The following is a 12,803-nucleotide window of genomic DNA, read 5'->3' as shown; positions in this document are numbered from 1 at the left end:
TGATTTAGATATATAGTTACTTGTATAATTATCTTACCCGTACGTTGTTTGTTATACATAGTGCCATGGTTTTGATATCCGTCCCCATCGGCCCTCTCCGTGTTATGATTCGGATGTGGTATATTCTCTTTTAAAACTATTTGTTGCATTTCGTGTTTATGACAAATTGTGCCCATCAAGTTATGTATGTTGCATTTAAGCGTATGAACTTTATGTATGAACTTGTATTAATTTGGTCTATTCGGTGGTGTGTAATGAAGATGGGCCGGCAATGGATGTATGATGACCGATGCTCTCCCCAGTTCATTGATGGCGTGCATACTTTTCTGATTGTGGCTCGGGCAAACAAGCGGGCGGATGGTTTTATGCCTTGTCCACGTACTGGCTGTAAGAATGGTCACAATTACTCTAACTCAAGAACCATTCACGCCCACCAGGTTGAGTCCGGTTTCATGCCCCACTATAATGTTTGGACCAAGCGCGGAGAAAGAGGGGTTATGATGGAAGACAATGAAGAATAAGAGGACGACAATAGCTATCCTGGCCATGGATTCCCGGAATACGATGATACAACAATGGGGGAAGAAGTTGACCCGGCCATGCGGGAAGAAGCTGAAGAAGAGGCATCAGATGAGCCCCCTGATGATCCAGGTCGGGCCCTTGCTGATGCAAAGAGAAACTGCGCAAGTGAAAAGGAGAAGAAGAAGTTGCAACGCATGTTAGAGGATCACAAGAAATTGTTGTACCCGAATGGCGAATGTGACAAGAAAAAGCTCGACACCACATTGGAATTGCTGCAATGGAAGGCAGAGAATGGTGTGTCTGACAAGGGATTTGGAATGTTGCTGGTAATGATAAAGAATATGCTTCCAAAGGACAACGAATTGCCCGAGAGTACGTACGAAGCGAAGAAGGTTGTCTTCCCTCTAGGTTTAGAGGTGCAGAAGATACATGCATGCCCTAATGACTGCATCCTCTACCGCGGTGAGTACGGGGTTTTGAACGCGTGCCCGGTATGCGGTGCATTGCGCTATAAGATCAGCCGCGATGACCCTGGTGATGTCGAGGGCGAGCGCCCAAGGAAGAAGATTCCTGCGAAGGTGATGTGGTATGCTCCTATAATACCACAGTTGAAACGTTTGTTCCAAAACAAAGAGCATGCCAAGGTGATGCGATGGCACGGAGAAGACCATAAGAAAGACGGAAAGTTGAGAGTACCCGCTGACGGGTCGCAGTGGAGAAAAATCGAGAGAACGTACAGGGAGGAGTTTGGAGGTGACCCATGGAACATATGGTTTGGTCTAAGCGCAGATGGCATTAATCCTTTTAGGGAGCAGGGCAGCAATCATAGCACGTGGCATGTGACTCTATGTTTGTATAAGCTTCCTCCTTGGTTGTGCATGAAGCGGAAGTTCATTATGATGCCAGTGCTCATCCAAGGCTCTAAGAAACCCGGCAACGACATTGATGTGTACCTAAGGCCATTAGTTGAAGAACTATTACATCTATGGAATGGAAAAGGTGTACGTGTGTGGGATGAGCGCAAACAGGAAGAATTTGACCTAAAGGCGTTGCTGTTCGTGACCATCAATGATTGGCCTGCTCTCAGTAACCTTTCAGGACAGACAAACAAGGGATATCGCGGATGCACGCACTGTTTGGATGATACCGACAATATATATTTGGATAGTTGTAGGAAGAATGTGTACCTGGGAAATCTAGATTTCTTCCGAGCAGGCATCCCGTAAGAAAGAAAGGCAAGCATTTTAAAGATGAGGCAGATCACCGGATGAAGCCTCGCCACCGTACTGGTGCTGATGTACATGATATGGTCAAGGATTTGAAGGTAATCTTTGGAAAGGGTCCTGGCGGACAACCTGTTCCGAAGGACGCTTACGGAGGCACACCCATGTGAAAGAAGAAATCTATATTTTGGGACCTGCCCAATTGGAAAGAACTAGAGGTCTGCTCCCCAATCGACGTGATGCACGTGACGAAGAATCTTTGCGTGACCCTGCTTGGCTTCTTGGGCATGTACGGGAAGACAAAAGATACACCAGAGGCACGGGAGGACCAACAACGTATGCACGGAAAAGACAACATACATCAGGGTCAAGCCAGCTACGCTCTTACCAAAGAAGAGAAAGAAATCTTCTTTGAATGCCTGCTCAGTATAAAGGTACCGTCTGGCTTCTTGTCGGATATAAAGGGATAATAAATATGACGGAGAAAAAGTTCCAGAACCTAAAGTCTCATGACTGCCACGTGATTATGACGCAACTGCTTCCGATTGCATTGAGAGGGCTTCTACCGGAAAATGTTCGATTAGCCATTGTGAATCTATGTGCATTCCTCGATGCAATCTCTCGGAAGGTAATCAATCCATAAATCATACCAAGGTTATAGAATGATTTGGTGCAATGTCTTGTTAGTTTCAAGTTGGTGTTCCCACCATCCTTCTTCAACATCATGACGCACGTCCTAGTTCACCTTTGCGAAGAGATTAACATTTTGGGTCCTGTATTTCTACACAATATGTTCCCCTTTGAGAGGTTCATGGGAGTCTTGAAGAAATATGTTCATAACCGTGCTAGGCCAGAAGGGAGCATCTCGAAGGGCCATGAAAATGAGGAAGTCATTGAGTTTTGTATTGACTTTATTCCTGACCTTAAGCCGATTGGTGTTCCTGAATCGCGGCATAAGGGCAGACTGGATGGAAAAGGCATGCTAGGAGGGGATCAAGTAATATGTATGGACGGGCATTCTCTCACTGAAGCACACCACACAGTTCTACAGAATTCCGTCTTGGTGGCTCCGTATATGGAGGAACATAAGAATTTTCTACACTCCAAACACCCGGAGCAGTCTGACGACTGGATTACACATGAACAAACGAGGACTTTCGCCGGTTGGTTGCAGACACGTGCCATGCATGATGGCGATATTGAAGATGACATGTACTTGCTCTCCTAGTTAACATCTACGAATATAATGACTTTCAAAGGGTACGAGATAAATGGGAATATATTTTACACGATCGCCCAAGATAAGAAGAGCACCAACCAAAACAGTGGTGTCCTCTTTGATGCAACAACCAACACGGGAAAGGAAACATATTATGGTTACATAGAAGACATATGGGATCTTAACTATGGAGGTGGTTTGAAGGTCCCTTTGTTTCGGTGCAAATGGGTCAATATGGCACGAGGCGGGGTAACGGAAGACCCGCACGACGGAATGACAATAGTGGATCTCAGCAATCTTGCGTATGTAGATGAACCATTCGTCCTAGCCAATGATGTGGCGCAGGTTTTCTATGTGAAAGACATGTCTACCAGGCCGAGAAAAAGAAAAGATAAGGAAGCGAATCGATCATACGATGAGCCAAAGCACCACATAGTTCTTTCAGGAAAAATAAACATCGTGGGAGTGGATGACAAGACAGACAAGTCAGAAGATTATGAAAAGTTCGATGAAATTGCTCCATTCGTCTGGTAGATGGCACCGGGAGAAGGTGGCAGTGTGGAGAGAGGAGGAAAACCGCGAGATGGACAACGGTGGTGTGGGCACGAATCCTTGGTGTGTTCGTCGTATGAAACTTTTGTGGTAATGGTACAACTCAAACTGCTAGAGTTTTCCGAATTTAGGGGATGTCAGCCAAGCGTCCACCTTGTCGGGCATGGACAGCAGGTAGCGTGTCAGGATGCAGAGGCATTGAATGGGGCCCTGCTGGTGAGAAGAGATGATGGCTCTAATGAGATCAAATTTAGGAAGGACAGATATCTGACGACAGTCGAGATTGAGGGGCGCGGTGCGCCATAGAGGGGGCCACCGAGTTGAGAGGACTTGTGTGCGGCAGCAATCCTTCATGGGGAGAAGCGAGATGATCTCCTCAAGGATGACGTCCGGGAGATCGCTGATGCGGTCCATCGGAGATTCTACCGGTTCCTCAGATCCGGGTGGGAGGGCGGGGGCTCGCCGCTTCTCCCCGCGCTATCGGGTGTGGGATCTACAACCGGCGTCGCCACTGACTCGAGCCTCATCTTCTTGGTGCTGGGGCCAGCCGACTCCATTTTCTTTGTGGGCGTCGCGCCGAGCTCACGTGTTTGAACAGAGTAGCCAGAGACGAGCCTGTGATAGGCTTCACTGTCATCACTTTCTTCTTTAGTGACTTTCCAGACTTATATATCTGGAAAGTGTCGCTCGAACAAACCGGAGGGAATCTTTGTAATAGTTAGGGTACTTACGTGTTTTGGTATTTGAAACGCGAAGAAATTTTATGTGAAAAAACTGGATGCAATTCGTCTACAAATTAGTTCGTCGAATAATTCAAATTTAAACTATTCAAATTTGAAAATTACTGGCACTAACAGAAAGTTTGTAATCAATTGTAACTATAGAAAAAATATTCAAAAATAAATAAATGAAAATAAATAAAGTAGAAAAGAAAAAAAAACTAAATTTTTGTTGAGACAAAAACTAAATTAAAAGAAATAAAGTATTCAAATTTAAAAACTACTCGCACTAACAGAAAGTTTGTAATTTTTTGTACCTAAAGAAAAAATATTCAGAATTAAATAAATGAAAATAAATAAAGTAGAAAAGAAAAAAAAACCTAAACTTTTGTTGAGACAAAAACTAAATAAAAAAAGCCCACCTACTGGGCCACAGCGGCCTACATACGACTAGAAACCCAACCTGTAGTTGGGCCAGGATGCAGGCCTGCTAGCCCAGTAGGCCCAACAGGGCAGAGTAGAAGCGGTAGGCCTAGAAGGCCTGCGTTGGAGAGGAGCTCAATGCAGTGCCCGTGTCGGGGCTTATAAACTGGCATCGGCGCTCCTCGACTAGCAAGGTGGGACTAAATTTGCGCACCGCCTGGAGCCAGCGCACCCCCTTTAGTACCGGGTCGTGGCTACAACCGGTATTAAAGGGGGGCCCTTTAGTATCGGTTGTAGCCACCACCCGGTACTAAAGGGGGTGGGCTTCTCGCCGCTTTGCCTGGCCAAAACAGACCTTTAGTACCAGTTCGTGGCTACAACCGGTACTAAAGGGGGTCCGATATAACAAAACACTTCAAAAATTTCGTCAGTTCTGCCTTTGCTTCTTCTCCTCTGCCCCGTCGCCACCGCCCCTCGTCGCCGCCCCCGTCCCGCGCCGTCGTCGTCCCCGTCCCGTCTCGTTGCCGTCCCCGTCGCGCCGTCGCCCTGTCCCGTGCCATCGCCGTCCGGCCCCTCGCCTCGCCGTCGCCGTCGCTTGGATCGACCTCGCCTCGCCGTCGCCGTCACCGTCGCCTGGAACTTGCCGTCGCCGTCGCCTCGACCTCGGGCGCGCGCGCTGTGAGCCCCTCCCCCGGCCTCTCCTCCCTCCAATCCACCGCGCCGCCGCCGCCGCTGGCCGCGTGCGCGCACACGCACACACACTGCACGCGCACACACACACTCACACTACACGCGCACACGCACACACAATTTTTTTGTTTTTAGTTTTTAGTTTTTTTTGTTTTTCTGTTTTTCATACAAAGTTTTAGATGAATTAATTAATTATATTAGATTAATGTAAAATAGTATATGGGAATGTTAGAAATGTTACAGAAATGTTATAGAAATGTCAGAAATTTTTGAAATGTTAGTTTTAGCAAGATTAATTAGATTAATTTCAAATTATTATGAAAATGTTGTAGAAATGTTAGTTTTTAGTTTCTTATAATTTTAGTTAGATGAATTAGATGAATTTATAATTTTAGTTATACAAATTTAGAATTTGCATGTAAGAAATCACAATTCAATCATTTAAAAAATGTAACTTTTGCGGCGTATAGTATTTGTTCTCGACGATGCACGGCCCGCATCCTCGCCATCGACCCGTTCGCGACGACGTCCTCCTTCAGAGGACCTGCGTCCAAGACTGGGCTCCGCCGGGCTGGCACTGTGAGGTGCTACCTTCAGGGGCTCGCTGCTTGGTGAGGAACCCGGGTCCCGTCGTCGACCCTGAGCTCCTTTGGCGGCGTTCCCGTGGGCCACTTTTGGTGCGGAGGGAGCCGGCCCTGCCGGAGGTGGTGCGTCGTCGTGTCAGGGAGGAGGACAAGCACGTCCGTCGCTACATGGGTGCTATGGACGTCAGGTTCTCCAATACCTGGCAGAGTCTTTGGTGAGATCACCGGAGCTATGATTCTGTGATGGTTTCTTCTCTTTGGGTGTCCACCGCCCGCGCCTCAGGAACCGCGAGTGGCCTAGATTATTTTGTAGTATTCGATCTTTATTAGCTAGCTAGCTAGTGATGTATTCGATATATTATATTCGAGACGATGTATTCGAGATTATATATTATTTGACACGATGCATATTATGTACTATGATTCAGGATTTCCTCTTATTGATTGATTGCATGTATGCATATTGTAATTTGAATACTAAATTGTTTTATATTTCTTCTAGATTTGTTAAATAAAAGCTATGGCGGACAATACCGGCAGAGAGGGAGAAGAGGCCCTGTTCGAGATCATACGCTCCCCTCGCTCGCCAGATAATCGAAATGAAGAAGATGACGGCTTCCAATATCTGAACAATACCGGGGACGGTGATGATATGATATTCGATCGCGATGACCGAATTGATGAAGTCATGGATTATGATGGCGAAGAAATTAATGATTATGATGGCGAAGAAAATGTTGATCTTGATATAGCAGAGACAGGTGAGGTATATTTATATAAGCAGGCATCTGGTGATCATCACATGTTTTAAATGAATTGAAGATATATTAACGAATCAATCTTTCTTCTTTTCAGCCCTTCGGATCGAGAAAATCTTCTACAGGCAGAGTAGTGCGAGGCCCGGGGAAAAAGTTGACGGACGGCGTAAAGTACACCATCGAGGCCATCAAAACTAATGGAGAACCAATAGCGCCTAAGAACATTGCGAACAAGTTCGTTCGTGAGTGTGGAGTTCTTGTGAAGGACAAACTCCCGATCTCCCTTCAAGAATGGAAAGAGCCATCAAAGCCCCGTCCAGATCTTACTTTTGTCGATGACAGAGCAAAAAAATGCTTTGGGAAGAACTCATGGAACATGCCACCCTACCAGATCATTTCACAGCTGCAGATGTGGAGAAAGTCAAGGACGCTGCTCTTAGGAAGATGGCAATTGCATTCAACAACCACAAGAAAACTGTATGGAGTAAATACGTCAAAGCAGGAAAGGAGACTCCAAAATTCGAGGGAACACTGGAGAACCAAAGAGAACACTGGGACGATTTTGTGGAATTCAAAGAATCAGAATTATCTAAGGAACGGTCCAAAGAAAACAAGGCCAATGCCGCAAAAAAGGAGCAATTTCATATGCTGGGGCCAGGTGGCTACGCGTTGACAATGCCTAAGTGGGATAAGTTTGAGCAGGAGATGCAGGCTGCACAGGTCACTCCAATTACATTGAGCTGCCCCCCAGGTGCAGAACTTGGTTCTCTGTGCATGGGGGTGTTGGACCCGAAGACAGGCCTGGTTTCGAAAAAGGCATCTCTTAAAGGAGCCGATGTTAAGTTAGTTCAAGCAATACAAGAAGCTCGAGAGGGGGTGTTCACGACCAACAGAGAGAACGACGAGCTCACACGCGCCCTGGGAAATCCTAAACACCCGGGAAGAACACAAGGCAAGGGCGTTATTCCGTGGTATGAGGGCTTTTCTGACTGGAATGCCGACTACAGAAGCCGTGCGAGAAGGAAGATGGAGGAGGACAAGAAGAAGAAGCTGGAGGATGAGCAGAGGAAGAAGGAAACAGAATGGCTTCAAGGCCTAGAATCAGCGCACGCGGAGTTGGCACTCAAATTGCAGAGGCAGCAACAGCAGATCGACTCGCTTAGCCAGGAAAGGGGGTCTCAGCAGCGGCCACAACTAACGGATGATCCAGCATTGGATAGCATAGTCCCATCCATGCCGAGAAGTAGCGTGGGTTCTGCCCCGGGCGATGCACTGCTGGATAGATACCCTGTGGATGACATCATGGAGGACACTAACTGTGAGCTACACTTCAAAACGAAGAACATATCCATGAAGGCGGCGGACGCCGTTGCTTATACAAATCCCCCCGGAGCAACCTACCATAGCAGAGCGATTCTAGAAGGCTATGCTCGTGTCGTGGTTGATGAGGTGGTGGACCTATATTCGGGGCTAGCGCTTGACATTCCTGGAGGTGATGAGGAGCACACACTGGGAGAGGCCATACATCGTATCATCCTATGGAGAAAGAATTACATCATCTTTCGAAGGCCACCGACATCGTGTGAGCTAGGAGGTGACATTCCAGGAGGTGACGAGGAGCAGACGACTCACACTCCTCCTAGTCCGGCACAGCTTCAGGCCACTCCTCCTGCTTCAACTCAGCCAACGCGTGAGGCCACTACTCCTGCTTTAACTCAGCCAATGTGTGAGGCCACTCCTCCTGCTTCAACTCAGGCAACTCGTGAGGCCACTCCTCCTGCTTCAACTCAGCCAACGCGTGAGGCCACTCCTCCTACTTCAACTCAGCCAACGCGTGAGGCCACTCCTCCTCCTCCAAGTCCACCAATGCGTACCACTCCTCCTCCAAATCCGACACCGTGTCAGCCGTCTCCGCTGCCTCAGCAATCGCGGAAGAGAGCCGCCGCAGCTATGGTGCGTAGTGCTACAAGTCGAGGTAGTATAGGAGGTACAGGGGGAGGCAAGCGATTCCAATATGGTCCAAAAAGCCTTGCGCCTCTTCTGCAGAGGCCTTACAACATGACCAAGGAGCAAAACAAAGCCATAGTGAAGGCCCAAGTGGGGGCCCATTTTGCACCAAAACCGGCACCGCCGCCAAGGGAGAAAGTGCCTGAGGAGACGATTGACCACTTTATTCATATGGCACGAGCACCAGCTCCCAAGCCTATTGGCTTAGACTATGAGCGCCAAATCAGGAAGGCACAGCGAGCACGACAACAAAAGGGGTCGAGCTCGAGCTCGAGCCAAGCAGCTGGCCAATAATGCGGGAAAACCGTTCCCCAGCTAGGAGAATAGGCGGCGCAATCAATCCCCCCGCTTGTTGTACCAACACATGAGAGTACTGGCGCCAGTCAGCTGGTAATAACCGACGAGCATAGACAGAACGCTGAAATGCTTGGTATCACTATTCGACAATTCCTCGAGATTGAGCCCATGGATAAGCTTAAAGAGAAGGACATAAAATGGTAATATGCCTGCGGCCAACCTTTGATAAGGCCTGAGGAGGTCAAGAACGTCCCAACGAGAATGTATTAATTGCATGATTGATACATGAAAATTACCAAGAGTAGCAATCGAGAGGGACTCATGGTGAAAGTCAAGGAAGAGTATTACTTCCATGAGCTAGCTCTGTCCATTGAGTATTCAGAACTATATCAGTTATTCCATCAAGATGCACTCGACAAATCCATCGTCAGTTTGTATTGTCTGTAAGTGATTTCTTTCTGTAATTCAAGTCTCAAGCTAGCTGTAGTGCTCATTGATTGATCATTACCTGTAATTATCCTCACTATATTCTTTTCTGTGGTATTATGCAGGATGAAGATGTATGAAATGAAAAAAGTTGGACGCTATGGCATTGGGTTCATTGACCCAAATTCCATTAATGAAGAAACATGGACATATGCATGCTATCAAAAAGAAGTAGAGAAAAACATGCTAGAGTTCTTAAAGTGCCTCAATACCAAAGAACATATACTACTTCCTTACAAGTACACGTGAGTCACACTGTCTTCTACTACAAATTTCGTTTTTACTTACTAGCTAGCTAGATGTTAATAATTAAGTGTATAGGGGTTTAGGGTAGTTGATGAGTGTTATGCACACGCTCGCTTAATTAAGACATGCAAACGTGTGTGCATGCATTTACCATTGGATCTTGTTAGTCATTAAAGTTGACGAAGGAACAGTTGAAGTACTGGACTCACTACTTAAAGAAAAACACACCTACTCAACCGTGAAGGGGATAGTTGCTAGGTAATTTCAATCATTATTAACTATATACCGGCCTCTTTAGTTCGTCATTTCCTGATATCAACTATTTAATAACTCATTTATTCATTTTCTTTAACGGCGGGCAGGGCTTGGGCAAAGTTCTGGAATTCGAAAGAGGTTCCAGGCGAATGGAAAGAAAAACTGTATTGGTTTCGACCCAAGGTATAATTAAATAAGTAGTACTAGCTAGCTACCAGGCATCTCTTTAATTCCGGGCTATAGAACCGGCACTAAATCCCATTACGAACCGGGGCTATATATAGCCCGGTTCTGCACTAGTGCATCTCTTTAATTCTAGTTTCAATACCATTAATTATCATGCTTGATTAATTATTATATGATTAAATTATATTATTGTAAAGGCCCTGAAGCAGGTGCAGGGGAGAGATCATTGTGCATACTGCGTTCTAAGGAACATTCGCATGATGACTTTCGAAAGGACCAAAACTGATAGACAGCTATGCGTACGCGCGTTTGACAGAACACTATTCACAATTTTTACGTCATTATCCATATCTAGTCACATAACTAATACACATGCATATTGATCTCCTTCTTAACTGTTTGATTCGGTACGGAACACGCTCCTACAAGAGGAGCGCATACAAGCACTTCAAGAGGAAATAGCGGAACTTTTGCTCGACTTGGTCCTAGATCCCAAAGGGGAATTCTACTACGAGCTACCGCCCCAATGAACTACTCTCAATTGTCATCGTGCTCCAAAGGCAACAAGGAAAATGCCACTGGCTCTAAAGGCTACATGTAGGAAAAACTTTATATATATATATATATATATATATATATATATATATATATATATATATGCATGTGTACGTGTGAATAATGGTGTACATGTGGTTGTGAGACATTCGATGATGTTATAACGGTTGTACGAGAAATTCTATTTATATATATGCATAACGTGTACAATATATAGTATCGTAAAATACCAGCAAACCAAAAAGAATTAAATAAAAAATACAAAATTAAAAGAAAAATAAATAATAAAATCAAAATAGCCTAAATATTTAGTACCGGTTGGTGTTAGCAACACCAACCGGTAGTAAAGGTCTTCCGCCACCCGGCCTCGGCTCGTGCCACGTGGTTGCCCTTTAGTGGCGGTTCGTGCCGAACCGGTACTAAAGGGGGACCTTTAGTCCCCACTCTTTAGTGCCGGTTACAGAACCGGCACTAAAGCCCCTTACGAACCCGGGCTATAGCCCGATTCTACACTAGTGCATATTGTTTCTTCTCCAATGGCAGCTAGACAGATCAAACGGCGGTAGTCAGCAGGGCAGTACCGGTGGCGGGCTAAGGATGGTGTTGGAAGCTGGGCGTGAAGTATAAATTTCCTTTCTCTACCTGAGCGCTAAGACTGCTCCATGTCTCTCATCTTGGTCTCTCTCTTGAAATTACATGTGTCGGCGTCGAAACAATACCACAACCCCCATCTCCCTCTTGGGATCCCCATCTCTCTCTCTCTCTCTTTCTCTCCCAAACCCTAGAGATGAGTTCATTTATTGGGATCAGACATGCGTGCCAAGTTCCAGACGAGGGCATCAAGGTTTGATCTGGCAGCGAAGAGGAATCCATACAGTAATAAGTAGGCACACATGGCTGCACGTAGCAGGACCACCCATTGGCGACCTTCCATAATGGACGCGACCAAGACAATCCGCCTCATTACCGCTGCAACAGGTCAACCACCGAGGTCTTATCAGGTCGGTCACAACTTCGGGAACGAAACCTAACAGGTTTGTTCCTCCATTTTTTTTAGGGAACCTTCCTCCGTTCTTTGATCCAACTTCAGGAATGCAAACCAACAGTATAGTCAGTTCTTCATGATGAAGAAGCCATCTCACCAATTGTCTCAACGTCAGGCTTCAAGAAGCCTCATATCAGTGAGAAAATTCCTTATTTGGCCCTTTCTTAAATTTTGCTTCCCTTTCTAACAAATAAACATTTTTCTTCCATGTTTGACACTTAAACTTCATTTTGTTCACTCATAATATAATTATTATTATTCTTTCCCTGTAATTTTTTATGATTATACATATAGTACTCTATTTTGTTTGCTTATTCAACAATGACAAAATATATATCACATTACCTCTGTGTTTCCATGTAAATAATCTGGTAACATACTACACTAGGGGTAAAACAGTCATTTTAGGTCAAACATAACACTGTTATTAGCCAAAACCGGCGCAAGTGTAACATAGGACAAAATAAAGTTTGTGTATCAGAAAGGGAATAAACAAGTTTTTTGGGCCAAAAAGGGAGGTAAATTAAAAAAAAAGGCCAAATAAGGAATTCTCTCCATATCAATAGCATAGCCCCAAACTATGTACGGACATGACCCTTTCCACTCCTGCATTTTTTGCATACCTGCAGAGCATCTCATCTTGGCCAATGTTGAGGATGCAGATCGTTAGCGTCAACTTTAACAGCTTGATGACTGCACCTAGATGTCGCTACTGCCATGCCTCTCAGCCGCATGATGGATCCCCGAGGCCGATCTTTTGGTCCTTCAGGTTCATCTTCATGGTCTTTTTTAATGCAAAATTTGGTGCCAAATTCCCACATAATTATATACTCCCTCCGTCCCATAATATAAGAGCGTTTTTGACACTAAACTATGTTCTAAGCATATGTCTTTAGCTATTTTACAATAATGCACAGTTGCACCAAATGATATGTGAAATGCAACGCAAAGTATTGATTTATCAAGAAATCACGACCACTCATTTGTTGTTCAGATTCTTGACTCCAGCAACTGGTGTTCTGTGGACACTAGTAGA

The sequence above is a fragment of the Triticum aestivum genome, chromosome 3B (assembly GCF_018294505.1).
Source record: "Triticum aestivum cultivar Chinese Spring chromosome 3B, IWGSC CS RefSeq v2.1, whole genome shotgun sequence".
Classification (NCBI taxonomy): Eukaryota; Viridiplantae; Streptophyta; class Magnoliopsida; order Poales; family Poaceae; genus Triticum; species Triticum aestivum.
This window is presented reverse-complemented; position numbering follows the sequence as displayed.